We start from the raw sequence: 8,399 nt of genomic DNA on the forward strand, positions 1-8,399 counted from the left end.
CCCCGGCTGCTGCTGTCCCGGCAGCGGCACCCGGGCCCGGCGCCCTGGAGCCCCGGCTGCCCTCGGGGCTGCTGCTGCCGGCCTCTGGCAGCCGTGCCCTTGGGCTGAGTCAGGATGCGGCAAGGGCTGGGGCTGAGCCCTGCCGGGGCGGGAGGGCTTGTGGCCCCAGGGCTGGCAGCGCCGCTAGCAGGGAGCTGTGCTGCCGGGGCCCTGACAGGCTCTGTGTTCCCAGGGATTGCCGGGCGCCTCCTGATGGGGCAGAATGAAGAGCTGGAGATCTGGCAATGTGAGTGAGGGCAGCAGGCGGTCAGCGGGGCTGGCGGGGGGAGCTGCAATCCCTGGCCTGGCTGCGGAGGGCTCTGCTCAATGTGCGGGTGAGGGGCAGCGTGGGCAGAGCACAGCGAGACTTCAGGGGCACGTGGGGCATTCGTGGCCAGCAGCTTCGGGCTGATCCCTGCTCCCTGCTCCCTGCTGCGCATGGCAAGAGCCGGCTGGGATGGCCCTGGCAGGGGGCTCTCCGTGGGCCCTCGTAGGACTGGGATCTGACTGTGGCTCTGTTTGTCTCTCTTCCAGCCCTTGCAGAAATGCGGAATGACATCAGCCTGGAGATCAGAAGCCTTGCTCTCCAGACATTTCACCTGCTGACGGCAGGGGAACCCGCTCCGATCTCCATGTTCCAGAGGCTGCGAGATGAGCTCCGCAGGGCATGGAGAGCACGGCCTCGTCTATCGAGCCTCAGCTGCCTATGCTGCTGCAGCTGTGGCGGGAACTGATCCGGCAGGCTCTGTCTGCTGGGGCCGCATGAGCTGGCAGGCATTTTGCTTTTCTTAAATATTGTTATTTTCCTTTTTTCATTTCTCTGTAGTATAGAAATATAGGATGTGTTACAATACACAGACTCCCAAGACTTTTCTTTTGCTGCGCACGGTGCACAGGGCATAGGGGAAGAGGGTGAAAAGGGTGCTTGTGCTCGGCAAGCTGCCCAGGCGTGCAGTGGTGCAGGGAAAGTGGCCAGAAGCTCTTGGCCTGTGGTGGTTGTGCTGAAGGCACAACCTCTGTCCCAAGCCAAGGAAGCGCCATCTGTGTCCTCGTTCCCGTGTGTTGCTGCCTGCGTTGCTGAGAGCTTCCAGGTGCTAACAGACTCCTGGAGATCTTGTCAATGCACCTGCGAAGCGAGTGCAGGGAGAGGCGTCACCCGGCCCTCAGGGCCCTTCTTCAGCTTACTGACGAACCCTCAGTGGTGAGAAGTGGGCAGTGGCAGAAGCTGCACTGGGGAATGCAGTCACATGGGTTTGGCTGGGCTTTGGGCAAAAAGGCAGCTGCTGCCAGCTCTCCTGCCTCCCGCTTCAGCTGCCTGAGTGCTCTGGGACAGACTTTTGTCCTCTTGACCCCGTGGCAGCAGCAAGGTGGTGTTTCATAGACTTCTGTTCTGCACAGACTGAAAAGATGAGGAGCCTGACTGAACAGCTTGTGGAGCTCCTGCAGGATGCAGATGGAGAAAGAGTTTGGATGACAGTCAAGGTGCTCAGTTTATAGTCTTGGGCACGAAGAGGCTGATACCCAGCCCCATTGCCCTGCAGCTGGCTGAGGCGCTCCTGCCATTCTTTGACTACGTAAGGCTCTGTGCCCCCAGCCGAGGCCACTGGCTGCTGCCTGGACACTTGGTGCCCTGGGGATTTGCAGGCCTGTGCTCTGCTGAGCTCCGTGCCGACAGGGCTGAGGTTTTTTTCTCCTCCTTTCATATTGGATAATAGCCAGGTGCAGCTGGTGTCCATCTTGCTCTTCCGAACATTGGTGACTGTTCGCGTTGAAAAGGAAAAAGATTCCTTGAAGTCACACGTGCACCAGAGCCTGCTGTCACCCTTCTTCCACTGCCATGATGAGAACCAGCAGGTGGCTGAGGTGAGGACTCCCGGGCTGCTGCTGTCACCCGGGGAGGGGGCTCGGCTGCCTCCTGCAGGCCTGGCACCTTGCCGGCTGCAGCCTCCTGCAGGCCTTGGCCCACGAATGCGGCTCCTGTGCCCTGGCTTGTGGGGCCATCTGCGGGTCTCTGCTGCTCTCCAGGCCTCTCACAGAGCACTGCTTAGCATGGCCAAGTTCCTGGAGAGGAGAGATCTTGCAAATCCTGTGAAGGATAAGCAACTGTGGAAGTTCGCTGAGGTCCTGGTAAGGACGGCCTGGAAGGCCCAGCCTCAGCCTGGTGAAGCCCCCTGTCCCCGGCGCTCGGTGCATGGGGCTGGCAGCTGGGCCCCTGTCCAGTGCCGCAGCCGGGGCCACACGGCTTCTTCTCCAGGCTCCTGTGGCCCTGAGCCGGCTGCTGATGGAGCCCCGAGTCACTGGGGCTGCGGGGCGGGCCGGCACCGTGGCTCCCCGGGCAGCAGCCGGCCCTCTGCCCCCTCCAGAGCCCGGCGCCAGCGGCTGCTGCCCGGTGCCTCAGACCTGGGCAGGCACGGGAGGCCCGGGCTGGCCGCAGGCAGCGCCCGGCCAAGGGGCAGAGCCCGCACCGACCCTTCCCTCCTGCCGCTCTCTGCAGCTGGCACAGGACGAGAGCCGAGCGGCCGAGTACCTGCACCAGGCCCTGCCGTACCTGCAGAACCCACAGGAGCCCCTGTGAGCAGCGGCCATCAGGTTCATGGGTGAGCCACGAGCCCGGGCTCACTTCCCGCCCCGCCGCAGCTCGGACCCGGCCCCGGCTGCTGCTGTCCCGGCAGCGTCACCCGGGCCCGGCGCCCTGGAGCCCCGGCTGCCCTCGGGGCTGCTGCTGCCGGCCTCTGGCAGCCGTGCCCTTGGGCTGAGTCAGGATGCGGCAAGGGCTGGGGCTGAGCCCTGCCGGGGCGGGAGGGCTTGTGGCCCCAGGGCTGGCAGCGCCGCTGGCAGGGAGCTGTGCTGCCGGGGCCCTGACAGGCTCTGTGTTCCCAGGGATTGCCGGGCGGCTCCTGATGGGGCAGAATGAAGAGCTGGAGATCTGGCAATGTGAGTGAGGGCAGCGGGCGGTCAGCGGGGCTGGCGGGGGGAGCTGCAATCCCTGGCCTGGCTGCGGAGGGCTCTGCTCAATGTGCGGGTGAGGGGCAGCGTGGGCAGAGCACAGCGAGACTTCAGGGGCACGTGGGGCATTCGTGGCCAGCAGCTTCGGGCTGATCCCTGCTCCCTGCTCCCTGCTGCGCATGGCAAGAGCCGGCTGGGATGGCCCTGGCAGGGGGCTCTCCGTGGGCCCTCGTAGGACTGGGATCTGACTGTGGCTCTGTTTGTCTCTCTTCCAGCCCTTGCAGAAATGCGGAATGACATCAGCCTGGAGATCAGAAGCCTTGCTCTCCAGACATTTCACCTGCTGACGGCAGGGGAACCCGCTCCGATCTCCATGTTCCAGAGGCTGCGAGATGAGCTCCGCAGGGCATGGAGAGCACGGCCTCGTCTATCGAGCCTCAGCTGCCTATGCTGCTGCAGCTGTGGCGGGAACTGATCCGGCAGGCTCTGTCTGCTGGGGCCGCATGAGCTGGCAGGCATTTTGCTTTTCTTAAATATTGTTATTTTCCTTTTTTCATTTCTCTGTAGTATAGAAATATAGGATGTGTTACAATACACAGACTCCCAAGACTTTTCTTTTACTGCGCACGGTGCACAGGGCATAGGGGAAGAGGGTGAAAAGGGTGCTTGTGCTCGGCAAGCTGCCCAGGCGTGCAGTGGTGCAGGGAAAGTGGCCAGAAGCTCTTGGCCTGTGGTGGTTGTGCTGAAGGCACAACCTCTGTCCCAAGCCAAGGAAGCGCCATCTGTGTCCTCGTTCCCGTGTGTTGCTGCCTGCGTTGCTGAGAGCTTCCAGGTGCTAACAGACTCCTGGAGATCTTGTCAATGCACCTGCGAAGCGAGTGCAGGGAGAGGCGTCACCCGGCCCTCAGGGCCCTTCTTCAGCTTACTGACGAACCCTCAGTGGTGAGAAGTGGGCAGTGGCAGAAGCTGCACTGGGGAATGCAGTCACATGGGTTTGGCTGGGCTTTGGGCAAAAAGGCAGCTGCTGCCAGCTCTCCTGCCTCCCGCTTCAGCTGCCTGAGTGCTCTGGGACAGACTTTTGTCCTCTTGACCCCGTGGCAGCAGCAAGGTGGTGTTTCATAGACTTCTGTTCTGCACAGACTGAAAAGATGAGGAGCCTGACTGAACAGCTTGTGGAGCTCCTGCAGGATGCAGATGGAGAAAGAGTTTGGATGACAGTCAAGGTGCTCAGTTTATAGTCTTGGGCACGAAGAGGCTGATACCCAGCCCCATTGCCCTGCAGCTGGCTGAGGCGCTCCTGCCATTCTTTGACTACGTAAGGCTCTGTGCCCCCAGCCGAGGCCACTGGCTGCTGCCTGGACACTTGGTGCCCTGGGGATTTGCAGGCCTGTGCTCTGCTGAGCTCCGTGCCGACAGGGCTGAGGTTTTTTTCTCCTCCTTTCATATTGGATAATAGCCAGGTGCAGCTGGTGTCCATCTTGCTCTTCCGAACATTGGTGACTGTTCGCGTTGAAAAGGAAAAAGATTCCTTGAAGTCACACATGCACCAGAGCCTGCTGTCACCCTTCTTCCACTGCCACGATGAGAACCAGCAGGTGGCTGAGGTGAGGACTCCCAGGCTGCTGCTGTCACCCGGGGAGGGGGCTCGGCTGCCTCCTGCAGGCCTGGCACCTTGCCGGCTGCAGCCTCCTGCAGGCCTTGGCCCACGAATGCGGCTCCTGTGCCCTGGCTTGTGGGGCCATCTGCGGGTCTCTGCTGCTCTCCAGGCCTCTCACAGAGCACTGCTTAGCATGGCCAAGTTCCTGGAGAGGAGAGATCTTGCAAATCCTGTGAAGGATAAGCAACTGTGGAAGTTCGCTGAGGTCCTGGTAAGGACGGCCTGGAAGGCCCAGCCTCAGCCTGGAGAAGCCCCCTGTCCCCAGCGCTCGGTGCATGGGGCTGGCAGCTGGGCCCCTGCCCAGTGCCGCAGCCGGGGCCACACGGCTTCTTCTCCAGGCTCCTGTGGCCCTGAGCCGGCTGCTGATGGAGCCCCGAGTCACTGGGGCTGCGGGGCGGGCCGGCACCGTGGCTCCCGGGGCAGCAGCCGGCCCTCTGCCCCCTCCAGAGCCCGGCGCCAGCGGCTGCTGCCCGGTGCCTCAGACCTGGGCAGGCACGGGAGGCCCGGGCTGGCCGCAGGCAGCGCCCGGCCAAGGGGCAGAGCCCGCACCGACCCTTCCCTCCTGCCGCTCTCTGCAGCTGGCACAGGACGAGAGCCGAGCGGCCGAGTACCTGCACCAGGCCCTGCCGTACCTGCAGAACCCACAGGAGCCCCTGTGAGCAGCGGCCATCAGGTTCATGGGTGAGCCACGAGCCCGGGCTCACTTCCCGCCCCGCCGCAGCTCGGACCCGGCCCCGGCTGCTGCTGTCCCGGCAGCGTCACCCGGGCCCGGCGCCCTGGAGCCCCGGCTGCCCTCGGGGCTGCTGCTGCCGGCCTCTGGCAGCCGTGCCCTTGGGCTGAGTCAGGATGCGGCAAGGGCTGGGGCTGAGCCCTGCCGGGGCGGGAGGGCTTGTGGCCCCAGGGCTGGCAGCGCCGCTGGCAGGGAGCTGTGCTGCCGGGGCCCTGACAGGCTCTGTGTTCCCAGGGATTGCCGGGCGGCTCCTGATGGGGCAGAATGAAGAGCTGGAGATCTGGCAATGTGAGTGAGGGCAGCGGGCGGTCAGCGGGGCTGGCGGGGGGAGCTGCAATCCCTGGCCTGGCTGCGGAGGGCTCTGCTCAATGTGCGGGTGAGGGGCAGCGTGGGCAGAGCACAGCGAGACTTCAGGGGCACGTGGGGCATTCGTGGCCAGCAGCTTCGGGCTGATCCCTGCTCCCTGCTCCCTGCTGCGCATGGCAAGAGCCGGCTGGGATGGCCCTGGCAGGGGGCTCTCCGTGGGCCCTCGTAGGACTGGGATCTGACTGTGGCTCTGTTTGTCTCTCTTCCAGCCCTTGCAGAAATGCGGAATGACATCAGCCTGGAGATGAGAAGCCTTGCTCTCCAGACATTTCACCTGCTGACGGCAGGGGAACCCGCTCCGATCTCCATGTTCCAGAGGCTGCGAGATGAGCTCCGCAGGGCATGGAGAGCACGGCCTCGTCTATCGAGCCTCAGCTGCCTATGCTGCTGCAGCTGTGGCGGGAACTGATCCGGCAGGCTCTGTCTGCTGGGGCCGCATGAGCTGGCAGGCATTTTGCTTTTCTTAAATATTGTTATTTTCCTTTTTTCATTTCTCTGTAGTATAGAAATATAGGATGTGTTACAATACACAGACTCCCAAGACTTTTCTTTTACTGCGCACGGTGCACAGGGCATAGGGGAAGAGGGTGAAAAGGGTGCTTGTGCTCGGCAAGCTGCCCAGGCGTGCAGTGGTGCAGGGAAAGTGGCCAGAAGCTCTTGGCCTGTGGTGGTTGTGCTGAAGGCACAACCTCTGTCCCAAGCCAAGGAAGCGCCATCTGTGTCCTCGTTCCCGTGTGTTGCTGTCTGCGTTGCTGAGAGCTTCCAGGTGCTAACAGACTCCTGGAGATCTTGTCAATGCACCTGCGAAGCGAGTGCAGGGAGAGGCGTCACCCGGCCCTCAGGGCCCTTCTTCAGCTTACTGACGAACCCTCAGTGGTGAGAAGTGGGCAGTGGCAGAAGCTGCACTGGGGAATGCAGTCACATGGGTTTGGCTGGGCTTTGGGCAAAAAGGCAGCTGCTGCCAGCTCTCCTGCCTCCCGCTTCAGCTGCCTGAGTGCTCTGGGACAGACTTTTGTCCTCTTGACCCCGTGGCAGCAGCAAGGTGGTGTTTCATAGACTTCTGTTCTGCACAGACTGAAAAGATGAGGAGCCTGACTGAACAGCTTGTGGAGCTCCTGCAGGATGCAGATGGAGAAAGAGTTTGGATGACAGTCAAGGTGCTCAGTTTATAGTCTTGGGCACGAAGAAGCTGATACCCAGCCCCATTGCCCTGCAGCTGGCTGAGGCGCTCCTGCCATTCTTTGACTACGTAAGGCTCTGTGCCCCCAGCCGAGGCCACTGGCTGCTGCCTGGACACTTGGTGCCCTGGGGATTTGCAGGCCTGTGCTCTGCTGAGCTCCGTGCCGACAGGGCTGAGGTTTTTTTCTCCTCCTTTCATACTGGATAATAGCCAGGTGCAGCTGGTGTCCATCTTGCTCTTCCGAACATTGGTGACTGTTCGCGTTGAAAAGGAAAAAGATTCCTTGAAGTCACACGTGCACCAGAGCCTGCTGTCACCCTTCTTCCACTGCCATGATGAGAACCAGCAGGTGGCTGAGGTGAGGACTCCCGGGCTGCTGCTGTCACCCGGGGAGGGGGCTCGGCTGCCTCCTGCAGGCCTGGCACCTTGCCGGCTGCAGCCTCCTGCAGGCCTTGGCACACGAATGCGGCTCCTGTGCCCTGGCTTGTGGGGCCATCTGCGGGTCTTTGCTGCTCTCCAGGCCTCTCACAGAGCACTGCTTAGCATGGCCAAGTTCCTGGAGAGGAGAGATCTTGCAAATCCTGTGAAGGATAAGCAACTGTGGAAGTTCGCTGAGGTCCTGGTAAGGACGGCCTGGAAGGCCCAGCCTCAGCCTGGAGAAGGCCCCTGTCCCCGGCGCTCGGTGCATGGGGCTGGCAGCTGGGCCCCTGTCCAGTGCCGCAGCTGGGGCCACACGGCTTCTTCTCCTGGCTCCTGTGGCCCCAAGCCGGCTGCTGATGGAGCCCCGAGTCACTGGGGCTGCGGGGCGGGCCGGCACCGTGGCTCCCCGGGCAGCAGCCGGCCCTCTGCCCCCTCCAGAGCCCGGCGCCAGCGGCTGCTGCCCGGTGCCTCAGGGCTGGGCGGGCACGGGAGGCCGGGGCTGGCCGCAGGCAGCGCCCGGCCAAGGGGCAGAGCCCGCACCGACCCTTCCCTCCTGCCGCTCTCTGCAGCTGGCACAGGACGAGAGCCGAGCGGCCGAGTACCTGCACCAGGCCCTGCCGTACCTGCAGAACCCACAGGAGTCCCTGCGAGCAGCGGCCATCAGGTTCATGGGTGAGCCACGAGCCCGGGCTCCCTCCCCGCCCCGCCGCAGCTCGGACCCGACCCCAGCTGCTGCTGTCCCGGCAGCGGCACCCGGGCCCGGCGCCCTGGAGCCCCGGCTGCCCTCGGGGCTGCTGCCGGCCTCTGGCAGCCGTGCCCTTGGGCTGAGTCAGGATGCGGCAAGGGCTGGGGCTGAGCCCTGCCGGGGCGGGAGGGCTTGTGGCCCCAGGGCTGGCAGCGCCGCTGGCAGGGAGCTGTGCTGCCGGGGCCCTGACAGGCTCTGTGTTCCCAGGGATTGCCGGGCGCCTCCTGATGGGGCAGAATGAAGAGCTGGAGATCTGGCAATGTGAGTGAGGGCAGTGGGTGGTCAGCGGGGCGGGCTGGGGGAGCTGCAATCCCTG

General features: G+C 63.5%; 2 long non-coding RNA genes across 3 annotated transcripts; both read left to right on the forward strand.

Moving 5' to 3' along the window:
- The first annotated feature begins 232 nt into the window (after window positions 1-232).
- Window positions 233-2,600, forward strand: LOC147652108 (uncharacterized). Of its 2 annotated transcripts, XR_015289255.1 has the most exons (4): window positions 233-286; window positions 574-1,902; window positions 2,065-2,166; window positions 2,534-2,600. It is a non-coding gene; the product is annotated as an uncharacterized LOC147652108 (long non-coding RNA). The 2 variants fall into 2 exon arrangements; XR_015289254.1 differs by having other exon boundaries at window positions 574-2,166.
- A 182-nt stretch (window positions 2,601-2,782) lies between these two features.
- On the forward strand, window positions 2,783-4,256 carry LOC147652109 (uncharacterized). Its single transcript, XR_015289256.1, has 2 exons — window positions 2,783-2,973; window positions 3,261-4,256. It is a non-coding gene; the product is annotated as an uncharacterized LOC147652109 (long non-coding RNA).
- Window positions 4,257-8,399: the final 4,143 nt, after the last annotated feature.

Source organism: Cyanistes caeruleus, chromosome 7 (assembly GCF_971803275.1).
Source record: "Cyanistes caeruleus chromosome 7, bCyaCae1.hap1.1, whole genome shotgun sequence".
Classification (NCBI taxonomy): Eukaryota; Metazoa; Chordata; class Aves; order Passeriformes; family Paridae; genus Cyanistes; species Cyanistes caeruleus.